This window comes from Rhamphochromis longiceps, linkage group LG9 (genome assembly GCF_057381845.1).
Source record: "Rhamphochromis longiceps isolate RC_006_pf linkage group LG9, R_longiceps_female_GT1.1, whole genome shotgun sequence".
Lineage (NCBI taxonomy): Eukaryota > Metazoa > Chordata > Actinopteri > Cichliformes > Cichlidae > Rhamphochromis > Rhamphochromis longiceps.
The window spans coordinates 8974874-8987165 of record NC_140565.1 but is presented as its reverse complement, the minus strand read 5'-3'; the positions used below and the strand labels follow the sequence as shown (position 1 = coordinate 8987165).

General features: G+C 41.5%; 1 protein-coding gene and 1 pseudogene across 2 annotated transcripts in view; one reads left to right on the top strand and one right to left on the bottom strand.

Annotated features, from left to right (window-relative positions):
- The window catches only part of LOC146661639 (partitioning defective 3 homolog), a 357664-nt gene that overhangs the window by 196425 nt on the left and 148947 nt on the right, over positions 1–12292 (top strand). The gene's annotated exons all lie outside the window — the stretch shown is intronic.
- On the bottom strand, positions 8764–9754 carry LOC146661641 (general transcription factor II-I repeat domain-containing protein 2A-like; annotated as a pseudogene).

The window sequence follows — 12292 nt, the reverse complement described above, 5'->3', positions numbered from 1 at the left end:
AGCAATTAAATTTTCGAAAAGTCATTTCAGTTCCATTATTTTTATTCAGCCACTCTTGCCGAGTGTTCTCTGTCTTTAAGCGCGCAGACTGATGCCCGAGTGGCAAACCTCAGTCTCGTGCGCTAATTTCTTTTCCCGCGATCACTGTTTGCTCTCTTTCTTTGACTGAGCGATTTCAACTTTCTGTCAGTCTGATTCAAACCCTGTCCCGTTGTCTCATTACGACCCGCCATCGCCACGTTTGTCTGACGCACAATCAAGCGTGCGCTTTTTAAATTAGTTGTTCACCATAGAAAAGTTAATGATATCACAATTATAGACTAGATAGGAGAAACCTGCAATTACAGTTTTCTATTTGCATGGAGGTTATTTCCCTGACGAAAATGAGGAAAGCCGAGCGTTGTTCAGCACGAATGTAGAAATTTGGAGTAGACTTAGTTGAGAAGTGTGCCTCATACATAGAACAAATGGAAATAGAAATAAATGGAGTATGAAAAGTCCCATATGTAGCTATCACACAGCTAACATACAGACCTACCATAGTTGGTTTGTGTGTGATATTGAATGTCATGTTAAGTTCCTCAGTTTATCAGTGGGGCGATCGTGGCTCAAGAGTTGGGCGTTCGCCTTGTAATCGGAAGGTTGCCGGTTCGAGCCCCGGCTCAGACAGTCTCGGTCGTTGTGTCCTTGGGCAAGACACTTCACCCGTTGCCTACTGGTGGTGGTCAGAGGGCCCGGTGGCGCCAGTGTCCGGCAGCCTCGCCTCTGTCAGTGCGCCCCAGGGTGGCTACAATGTAGCTGCCATCACCAGTGTGTGACTGGGTGGATGACTGGATATGTAAAGCGCTTTGGGGTCCTTAGGGACTAGTAAAGCGCTATATAAATACAGGCCATTTACCATCAGCTGCCCTCCTCTTGAAAGAAACTGATTAATATGGGAGCAGGCAAAAAAGACCTCTGTTTGTTATTAAACGCAGTCAGAATTCCTTTACATAAAAAGGTTTATTAGAAAAGTCCAATCTTAACTAATGTGTGGAGACTTCATGTAATGCCAGTGAATCAATCAGGCCCCATCTTATCTTAAAGACCTCATAGTACCATATCACCGCAGTAGAGCTCTTATCCCTCAGACTGCTGGTTTACTTGGGGTTGCTATGATATTAAAAGTAGAATGGGAGGCAGAGCCTTCAGCTTTCAGGCTCCTCTTCTGTGGAACCAGCTCCCATATTGGATTCAGGAGACAGACATCCTCTCTGCTTGTAAGATTAGACTTAAAACTTTTATTTTTAATAAAGCTTAGAGTTAGGGCTGGATCAGGAATCCTCCCTTAGTTACGCTGCAAAAGATCTAAGGTGCTGGGGACTTCCCATGATGCAATGAATGCTTCTTCTTCACTTAAGTCTTGACAGTACACTCTGTGTTTATAGGCCACTCTGCATTTAATCATTAGTTATTGTTAACCTCTGGCTCTCTTCCATAGTGTGTCTTCTGTCCTTTCTCCCTGACTGAGCCTGGTTCTGCCAGAGGCTTCTTCCTGTTAAAAGGGGTTTTTTCCTTCCCACTGTCCCCAAGGTGGTTGCTCATAGGTTCTTGTCTGATGGTTGGGGTTTTCTATGTATATGTTGTTTTTTTACTTTACAAAATAAAGTGCCTTGAGGTGACTGTTGTTGTAGTTTAGTGCTATATAATGTCCAACATGCACAAACTCAAATATTGTGTTTAAGAAAGTTAACTTAGAGGTAAATGTCTGTTTCTGTGTGTTCCAACAGCCTTTGCACATCATGATATTTCTAAGATATTTATCACACAGGTGTCTAAAAGCTGACAGGCTGATGATAAGCATGCATGCGGTTTGGTTTAGTTTCACTGATTTGTAATTCATCACATGACATATTATGCCTCTCTGTGCATTTGTGATGTTATTTATGACTGAGATCTCCTGCAGACATGGGCTTTTTTTTTTTTTTTGACAGACTGGCAGTCGCGTTGTTTTGTTTTTTTCCACCAATCCTTCGTGACAGGTTTATGACAATTTGCTGGTAAAGCGCTGCATTAAACAAAAACATTCTTCTACAAGATACTTCACCACAAAATCATTTGTGCCTTTGTTTTCTATGTTTGTCGGGTAAGACTTTGCTCATTCTTTGCATCTGCAGGCTGAGTTGAAAATCAGAATGTGCTATTTTTACATTGTGGAGCTCGATCACAGAATTCAGGAGACATAATAAAAATATTTCTAGCTGTCTTTAGTGCCTTTCTGTCAACACTGCATAGATATAAATATAAAGGTTTATGTAAAGCCTCTTCATGCACTTTACAGTCTTGCACCTCTGGTTGCGTATATACCGTGTGGGACAATTGCTGCAGTGTCTGGCCGAGTGCATTTAGGTTCCTGAGAAATGCTTTTCTGGTTTCCCGTGTTCCCCGTTTCTTGAGCCATTAACATTTCACCTCGTATACAGCAACATTCTGTTTTTTGCTGTTCCTCGACAAATGAACCATGAGTAATCCCAACATTTACTACACTGACATCCTGACATGCATGACAGCTAATCAACATCAGCGCTTAAATGGAAGAAATGTGGCAGGCTTTATAGCAGAATGATGCGTAATGATGAAAGGGCAATGCGAGTAGTGTGGGGAGGGGTGGGAGGGTGGGTGGGGGTTTTCCACCAGACGTGATTAATACAAAACTGGCAACCACCATATTAAACGTGCTATATTAAACAGAGCAGGCATGTGGGTTTTTTTTCCAGATATTCTATTATGTTTAGAAATGTAATAAAATGGAAATGGCATGGGTGAAATGGGAACGTTGTTGTAGAAACGGAGCTGAGGCGTGACTAAAACACTAAAATTTGGCTTCGTCAGTCCAAACAACATTCTCCCGGGTGCACTGTGACTTGTCAACATTCATTTAGACAAACTTCTCTTGGGTTTTTTCTTTATGTTTCTTTTTTACATCATGAGTGCTCATCATGAGTTGTCCTCTGTTGGCATACTTGCATATTATGCAACCATTGCATACTAATCTTGGATGTCAGATTGTGTTTGTGCTCTATTGATCAGCACTTCTGTTCAAATAGGGCCCAGGTTTAGCCTTGCAGCTACACCTACAGAGGTCGCTTAGATTCTTTGACCTCTAACATGCTAATAATGTTGGTAGTTTAAGGGCACGTTATTAGGCTGCTTGTATTCTTGTAAGAGATCTTTATTATTTGCACGAATTTGGATCTTTTCACAACTTCTTTTATTCAGTTGTATCCAAAGAAGGGAAGCACGCATGGCAAATACACAAAAGAGGCAGTATATTCAGCCATTGTCTGTTTTACGCACATTGGTTTGAATCCAATTAATGCAATTTTCTCATGAAAGGGTTCTGCTGAGCAACAGCAAGAATGACCTCACCTCTTCATAAATTGGTTTGTTTGCTATGACTCTTGTCTTTATTTGGAGAATGTGGCCAGAGACAGTAATGGGCTAGCTAAAAACACTGTTTTATTATTGATAAGAGATAGAAGACGGCACAGAAGTGAGATGAATGTGGCGCAGACTTTACTTCATGCTTTCACCTTAACATTGTTGCGTCATAAGGACTCATAGCCATAGTAACTCAATTAAATCTGTGAAGAGACTACATATAACAGCTGATTCTGTAAGTGAAAGAGCACCAAAACAATGTCCTCAGCATGCCAATAGGCCTGTTTGTAATCCATTCCAATAGTATTGCTGTTAGTCACTAAGAGACGGTTTATGCAAAGAGACAAGGGGGAAGGAAGTGGCTGGTCCTAACAAAAGACGCTCAGTCGGATGAGAGAAGGGCTGATCGATAGAGCCTTGAGAGAGCTATCAATCAGAGCCCCAGCCTAGTAAATTATGGTTTTATTAGTATTGAGCTGACCACTGCTGGGAGAGACCTTAAGACAATGAGATTCTGGCCCCGCAAAAGAGGCAGGAAAGGGAGGGAAATTTGTGTTGACCAACCCTCTGGCCACTCGTATGGACTGATTGAATTCAAGTTAGATAGTGACATGTAGGAACTAGAGCTCACCTGTTGTCATAGCAAATGGGAGTGATTCATGGGAAGGGATAAAGTGAGGGCACAGAGCAGTGCACTCTGGGAGATGGAGTTTGCAATGACACAGTGACTAAATTGAGAAAAGCGGATCACAGAGCAGCAGAAATGCAATTCCAGCGCTGCCGGGCCCTCATTCCCGGCCTGCTCTCTACGGACTAACTCATTTAGGAGCGGCAGGGGAAACTCAATAGGACCAATTGAGAGAATAATATATTGAATCTAGCGGTTGAGTGGGCTGCTTGGGCATGGCTGAGGACTGTGGAGGTGAAGTGTGTGCTTAGTTTCTGAAAACTCAAGTATTGTTGAGCAACATATGTAACTGTATGCAAATACAAATACACAGATGTACGCCTTTCACTTCACAGCATAGTGCTCGGGTATGAGTTATGTATGAGATTCTTGAACTGCTATTGAACTTGACAAATGTGCAGACCGGTTGTGACCCGCAATTATAAATCCTGTTGAATAAAAGAAAAGTCAATGGAAGCCTATTTGCTTGGTATGAGTAATCATGTGGTTTTCAGCGTAGAGCTACAAAAAAGTTATTAATGTGTGTGAGGAGAATGTTAAGTGTAAATACAGTATGTAAAAGCTTTGATCATTTTAAAAAACAACGAATGTTTTGTCATTTCTGTTGGAGTGCTAGTGAGCTAGATATCTTTAGTTTCATCTAACCCTAACTTTTTCTTGTGACAGATGAGTTGACAGCACCTGCCTAATATTCCCCTTTTGCTGTCGAAACAGCCCTGGCCCATCGAGGCATGGACTGGTTTCTTCACCAAGATGTTAGCAGCAGATGATTTAAGTTGTGGGGTGGGCCCTCCGTAGACTAGTTTGTCATGGAGAATTGGTGAATTTATAGGCCAGGTCAACACCTTAAACTCGTTGTCAAATGCTTTTTGTTTTGTGACAACGTACAATATCCTGCTGAAAGAGGCCACAGCCGTTAGGGAATATTGTTTGCATGAAAAGGTGTACACAGTCTGCATAGGTAAGTGGTACGTGTCAAAGTAACATCCAAATAAATAGTAGGACCTAAGGTTTCCCAGAAGAATATTGCCCAAAACATCACAGAACATCACATTGCCTCCACTGGCTTTCCAAGTAAGCATCACACACACCTGAGTTTGCACGTGATATAAAAGAAAGCACGATTGCTCTATTGTTCCATGATCCAGATCTTGTGACCTTTGTTGGCACTTTCAGCGGTCGACAGGGCCCAGCATGGGCACCCATACGGAACAAATTGCAATGCATTGTGTATTCTGACACCTTTCAATCAGAAAAATTGTGTTCAGGCTAATTGTTAAATTTAAGTCTCTGAACACTTGTTGCCTGTACTTTAAGTAGTATAAACACAATGCTAAAAACCTCCATGTACCAACCTGCAATTTATATTTTCATCACCAGAAACACTGACAGCTTATTATGACACAATTTTATTTATTTTATTGCTAATTTGCTGGTTCACTGAAGGACCATTCTGACACGTCCTAACACGGTAAACATTAATGTAAACAATCCAGTTAATTAACGCTGTTTTATTTATTGTTTCCTAACCATTCCAGTGAGCCATCACAGCACCAGGGCCTTGGCCTCTGCCGATCTAATTAATGTTAATAATTACACCTGTGTTTACCCTCCAATGACTGCATGACAAAACAGCTAATGTGAAAAGGGCCTATTTGTTTTTCAAGTACAAAACTACTTTGTTTTACTATGAAACTTTTGCTGTAACTGCTTTCATACAGCATTAAAAGTGGACAGCACTCGCAGGCACTGCACAACTTCCATACATGCTTGAAATATATGTAACAGAAAACCACGACATGTATTCTCCTGTATTCTTGCTGCATCCAGTGTGAGAGGAAAGAGCTTTAAAGTCTCACAGTATTTGAGTGCAGCCTGTAGATAGATGGTTCGCTAGGCAACAAGACAAGACCTTTATTATGTTGCAGTTGGAGACAGAGCAGTGGCTTAACAGTTAAACCTGAGCAGCTGTTATTCTCACATACCTCACTGCTGTGCTGGTTTTCTATCTGTGTCATACTTTGGTGAAATTGAAGTTTTGCTAAGAAGTCCTAAAAGACTTGCGAGTCCACTTTGGGAGGCACAGGCATTAGGTTAAGGCTCTAGGTGGATGTGAGAAGCTAATGAAAGTGGGGTATATCTAGCCAGCAGAGAGGTGAGTTGTGCCGGGGGCAGGATGCAGCAGCTTAAGAATTGTAATTACAGCATTATGGTGGAGGTTGACTGGATTAGGGCCCCGGCAACAGGCTGAGACCAGGATAGAAGGCCAGGAAATGGCCATGGACTAGACATTATTAGCCTTGGTTGACAGCTTAAGACCATGCCTGTCAACACACTGCTTCTTCTCCCTTACTGAGTACTCAAGGTCAGGGAGATGCTGATGTGCAGGCAAAAAAAACAACATTTGTGCACAAGTCTGCACTTCCCACAGATGTATTTAGAACACACAGACACACACACACACGCAGATATGCAAGTGCACTGCACATTAAAGCATTGCCTTGAACACACAAACGCACATGCATGTTTAGCGAGTCCAGCGGGAGGGGAGCAGCTCCCGATCTCAGTGTAAGTCGCAGAGCTCTGCCCTCTCCCTCTGTCAACACGATAATCCACTCTGAAAATGACTAGATTAAAACACATTAAAAACGTGATAATATGATGAGACCCGGTGGTAAGAAAGGGCTAAACATCACTGAAAGACTTAAAGGAGCAAGCACACCTTTAGAAAAAACAAACCCCCCCAAAAATTAAAATAAAGAAATCTGCGTCTTCGCCAAGTTGCCCAATTGATGTTAGAATAAATCGGCTTGCTGTTATATCACAAAGCAGTTTTCTTTCTCCATTTCATTATCAGAATGTTTCCAGAATTGCCCATCACAACAGGATATCTTGACAACTGAATATTAGTTGGTGGCAAACTGTGCATGAACGTGTCACAGGTTTTCGTAGAAACCTGCACCGCTAAATATTCACAAGTGTGTTAGCAGAGGCAGCCGGGGCTAAAGCATTAGCATGCACAGAAGCGGATTTAATTAATACTGAATACACAAAGATTAAATTGCTGCAATTTTGACTTTGTGTTATGTTTATTCCAATGTCTGTTTGCCATAGAAGCCAGTAAATACATTTCACATAAACCTGTCCGACTCTTAGAGATAGAGGGGACTTGGTATTCCTTCTGAGATCTATTCCACTCAGTGCCTTCTGTACATAGTTTTCATATCACTTTGGTCCTTAGCTGCTCTCTCTGTTCCAATCTTTCCACATATTTCCACCTACCTCTTACCCAAAACCTTCCATCTTAATTCTGTCAAGCTCATGACAAGTCTCTGGCTGATCTGAGACAGATTAAAAAGTGCAGAGTGCAGGCTGAATAAAGGAGAGAAAAGCGAGTTAAATAAATCTTCATTTCAACAATTTGAACCTTATTGAGTCTGAATCATCTAGGGACGTGCTTTTTATTAAAAGGCTGGCAGTGGCCGCGGCTCTGATTGTAATTGCGTTGACCCAGCCCCCCCACCCCTGTTTCACGCGCACTCGTGCACGCTTCACTCCGACATCTTCTCTTATCAACACGCTGTCCCGATAAAGTCTTGTGCTTTCAACCTCATTAAACCTCTCATTTATATTAAACAGCCGATAAGTCCTTCTACCCCGGTATGCATCTCCCAGGACGCACAGCTCCCGCAAGGATGTGATTTTTACTGCACCCACAATTCACCAGGGCCGCAGCTCCCACACCCAATAATTCTCCCTTTTTTTTTTTTTTGTAAAACCTGTCATTTGTTCACAAAAGCCTCAGCAGCACATCCTCTTCTTTTCTCTCCCCCTCGTCTCCATCCTGCTCCTCTGTCTCCCTGCTGCTCTTGTTGTTACATTTTTACTCCCCTTTTTCTTGGCCGGGAGCCAGCAGAGTGTTGTGAGATATCAATATTAGCTGGGGCCTCTTGGTTTAAAGCGTGCTTTAGAGTATAGAGTTGAGCCACGCTGGACTGTCTAGCTCAGGGGTGGGCAAACCTTTTGATTCGTGGGCCACATTGAGTTCTAACATTTGACAAAGGGGCCGGAACCGGAGCAGATAGATGGCATGCTTTGAAAACATCACCTCATTGGGGGAAAAATACACATCTTGGGATATGGAGAAAACATGTGCTTTAATTTCCAATGAAAATGAAGAAAAGCATTACAATAAAATCTCTGACTTCGAAATGAGTCTTTAAAGACTGAAAATCAAATAAATGAACATTTTATTTTAAAGCACTGAAAGTTCTGTTATCCTTCAGGATATCACATCACTCTCCTCCTGACTCTTTTTTTTTTTTTCCCCAAAAACGGTAGGAGATGCAGATGTACTTGTCCTGTTCCTTTTATTCAATTTGTTTACCCGGTGCCAAAAGTCAACAACGACCAGTGCAAGAACAAAACAGTTGCAGCAAGTCAGTCTGTGAAGCGTTATATTTGATCTGCGCTCACTGTTCATTTTAACAACGTGCGTATCACGGAGACACACACATTTTAATGGGAGCAGTGTTGTTGGTCTCCTTTTTTAGCCAGCGCATCAAAGTCTGGAGTTAGTTTTGTTGTGGCGATTCTCAGGATGGATCTGAGGTGTAGGTCTGTTAACTTGGATCTGTGGCTGGCTTTGTTGATGTTCATGACGCTGAATGTAAAGCCAACATCATCTGCGCTTTTCGCCTTAGATTTGGAAACGCGGCATCATTGAGTGAAGCATAGAAGTCATTTAGTTTCAGAGAGCTGAACTTCTCTTTTAAGGCAGGGTCGATGAGTTCGAGCTGAAGCTCCTCTGGAGCTGTTTCGGGGTCTTGTAACAGAGGAAAGGCCAGTGACTTGTCAATTTTATCGAAATCCAAAAACCGACGGCAGAATTCTCCGTGCAGTGCATCCAGTGACTCACTGTATTTCTTTACTTTTGCTCCGGCCTCTTTCAGCATGGGTAGTGTAGGAAAATGAGTGAATGACTTGTTCAAAATCTGCCTGGAGAATAAAGCCAGCTTGGATTTGAAGGCTTTCACGTTTGTGTGCATGTCATGCACAAACTGCTCCTTCCCCTGCAGTTTCACGTTGAGCTCATTCAAGTGTGAAAATACGTCCGTAGCAAACGCAAAGTCACACATCCAGCTCTTGTTGCTCAGCTCAGGAAATTCCTCAGTCTTCCCCTGCTGCTCCAAAAACCACGCCAATCTCCTCTTTGAGCTCCCACATTCGTTGAAACACTTTGCCCAAACTCAACCAGCGGACACGGGAGTGATAAAGCAGGTCCTGGTGATCCGCATCAGTTTCCTCCAGGAACGCAATGAACTGACGGTGCTGAAGTCCCCCTGCGCGTATGAAGTTGACAAGTTTCACCACAGGATTCACAACATGATTCAGCTGTAACACCGATTTACATAGAGATTCCTGGTGGAGGATGCAGTGGAGGAAAATGACATCCTGGTCAGGGTTTTCATCTTTCACTTTATTCTGGATTCTCCTCAGCAGGCCAACGTTTTTTCCCGTTAAATTTGGAGATCCATCTGTGGTGACGTTAACAAGCTTACTCCAGGGAAGCTTCATATTTTCGATGGCTGCAGACACCCGTTCAAACAAGTCCTCTCCCCGTGTTTGTCCTTTCAGAGACTCCATTGTCAAAAACTCCTCCGTTATTTCAAAGGTTTCGTTGATTCCTCGGATAAAAATAAGGAGCTGAGTAGTGTCTTTGACATCGTTGCTTTCATCCAGTGCTAAAGAATAAAAAGTCAATGACTTTTTGTTTAATATGCTGGTGATATCTTCATCTATTAGTTTGGCAAGTCACTGTCCACCGTGATAAACTGATTTTCTCAAATTTGTCTTTGGTCTCCGGGCACAAAATACCTCCTGTCTCTACCATACATTCTTTTAAAAACTCGCCCTCTGACAGTGGTTTGCTGGCCTTTGCTATTTTGAATGAAAGCATAAAACTGGCCTTGGTACTTGACTCTTGAATGGCAGTTTGACGGTGAAAAAAACTTTGCTGAGCCTTCAAATTAGCTGCCAACTTCTCAGCAGCAGCTTCCCGTTCTTTTGTTGAGAGCTTGCTAGCATAATTAGCGTGCTTTGTGGCAAAGTGATGGCTAATATTATACTCTTTAAAAACCGCCACAGTTTCTTGGCATATCAAGCAAACAGCAGATGATCGATATTCAGTGAAAAAATATTTAGCTGTCCACTCCTTTTTGAACACTCGACATTCTCTGTCCACTTTCATTTTCTTGGGTCCGCTCATCTTCATAGAGGGGCGGTGGGTCACAGGGTAAAGTGCAAACGTGGAGTAATAGGCCTACGCTTCACCTCAAAAAAGGCAATATATCTAGAGTGCGCCATCTAGTGAGGAAACATCAGAATTGCAGGGGAAATAAAACATTAACAAGGTTAATTTATTAATTTTTTTTCAAGTTTGGCGGGCCGGATCAAAATGTTTAACGGGCCGCATGTGGCCCCCGGGCCGTAGTTTGCCCATGCCTGGTCTAGCTGCAAGGGAGCTATCTGTAATAGGTCCTGTACAGAGAGTTCTTTTCCAGTGGATTCCCCTGGCTGCCCACAAGCTGCGATAAAGAACTGTGAGAAATTAGGTTAATACCCAGGTTTTATTTTCTTCTATCTGCTTTTTATTTTTCCCTATCTACTCCCAAACTCTTGGTTTGGTTGTTTCTATCCAAAATACCACGTTTGACAGGCTGTTGGCTCTTGAATACTCAATAATATCTGTGTACACTGGTCCCAGACGAGCCACTAACCATGTTCAGCTGTCAAGACTGACATACACTGACTGTGAGTGGGCTCAATAACCACCAGTGCAGCACATTGACCATGTGGCAAATGTCACTGGTCCATTTACTAGGGCTCATTGTTAGAGAGAGCTATCTATTGGTCTATGGGAAATCCATTGAGCTTTATCCAGCTCTGACTACTGCACGACCCATTTCACACTGCTGAAGCAGAAAATACCGAGATGTAACCTGAGATTGATACTGAAGCACCGGTTCTATGTTTTTGGTGTATTGGTGGCACAGCACTGGGATCCATTCTACTGACCCATTTTTATGTGAACACAATGTGTGTATCACCTTGTAATCCTATATTCACAAACTGAAATAGAAGGAATAATACTTACACTTTACATTCTTCTATAGTTAAAAAAAATGACCTACAGCTTTATTGAAATGTATTGTTTAAAGCACAAGTTGTTCCTTTCTGACTGTTTTTATGTAATGAAATATCTTTCTATGATAAATGTGAGCGGAGATCTTAGCATTAATATCAAGTAAAAAATTTTAGTGCTTATCAGAGTTTGCTAATGACAAAATACCTGCAGAAGTATTACATAGCTACATAGCACTTTGTGTTTCCTGCTAATCCTAGTTAGCTAGTTAGCGAACACTGATATGCTAAAACCAATGTTGCTTTTCTTAAAAGTTATTCAGTAGAGTATTTATTTACTTGATGGAAAAAGTACTTTGTTAAATCACTTGTTACTTGTACTTTGGTGTTACTCTGTAAAACGACTTGAAACATGTTGTCATGTAACATAAACCATATGCTATAGTTCCACATGCAAACACAAAATTCTGGATTCTGGGCTAGCTTAGCGTTAGCATGCTGTCTGTGCAGATGATTGCAAAGTGCTGAAGTTGTGTTAGCTGATTGTAGCATAAGTGCGCAGGAGGATTTTTTTTTTCTTTCTATTAGTGGTGTACAGATAACCGAAGAACCTTTGTAACTCAAGTAATGACATAATTGTAACTACTATGATGATAATTACTCCCCATATGGAAAAGATATATATAAATCTTATAAAGTTTTTATCTGTCTTGTATGAAACTTGTATGAAAAGCATACAAGAGTGAAAACACATATAAGATCCCTTGAAAAATTATATAATGAAACTTGTATGTTTTGTATACTTACTAAAACAATATATGAAAGTAATGAGAAAGTGGCCACTTTCATGAGTAAATCATATATGTCTTTACTATTTCTTTTCCATATGGGTCAGTTTAGTACAGTAACATGTTACATTACAGTTAAGTGTTACTTTGAATGTGTTACACCCAAAACTGGTTAAAACTAAGATGGTGATTGGTAGCTCCTTGTTTATCACATCTTAGCATTGCAGCATTTGATTGTTCACACTTGTTAGCA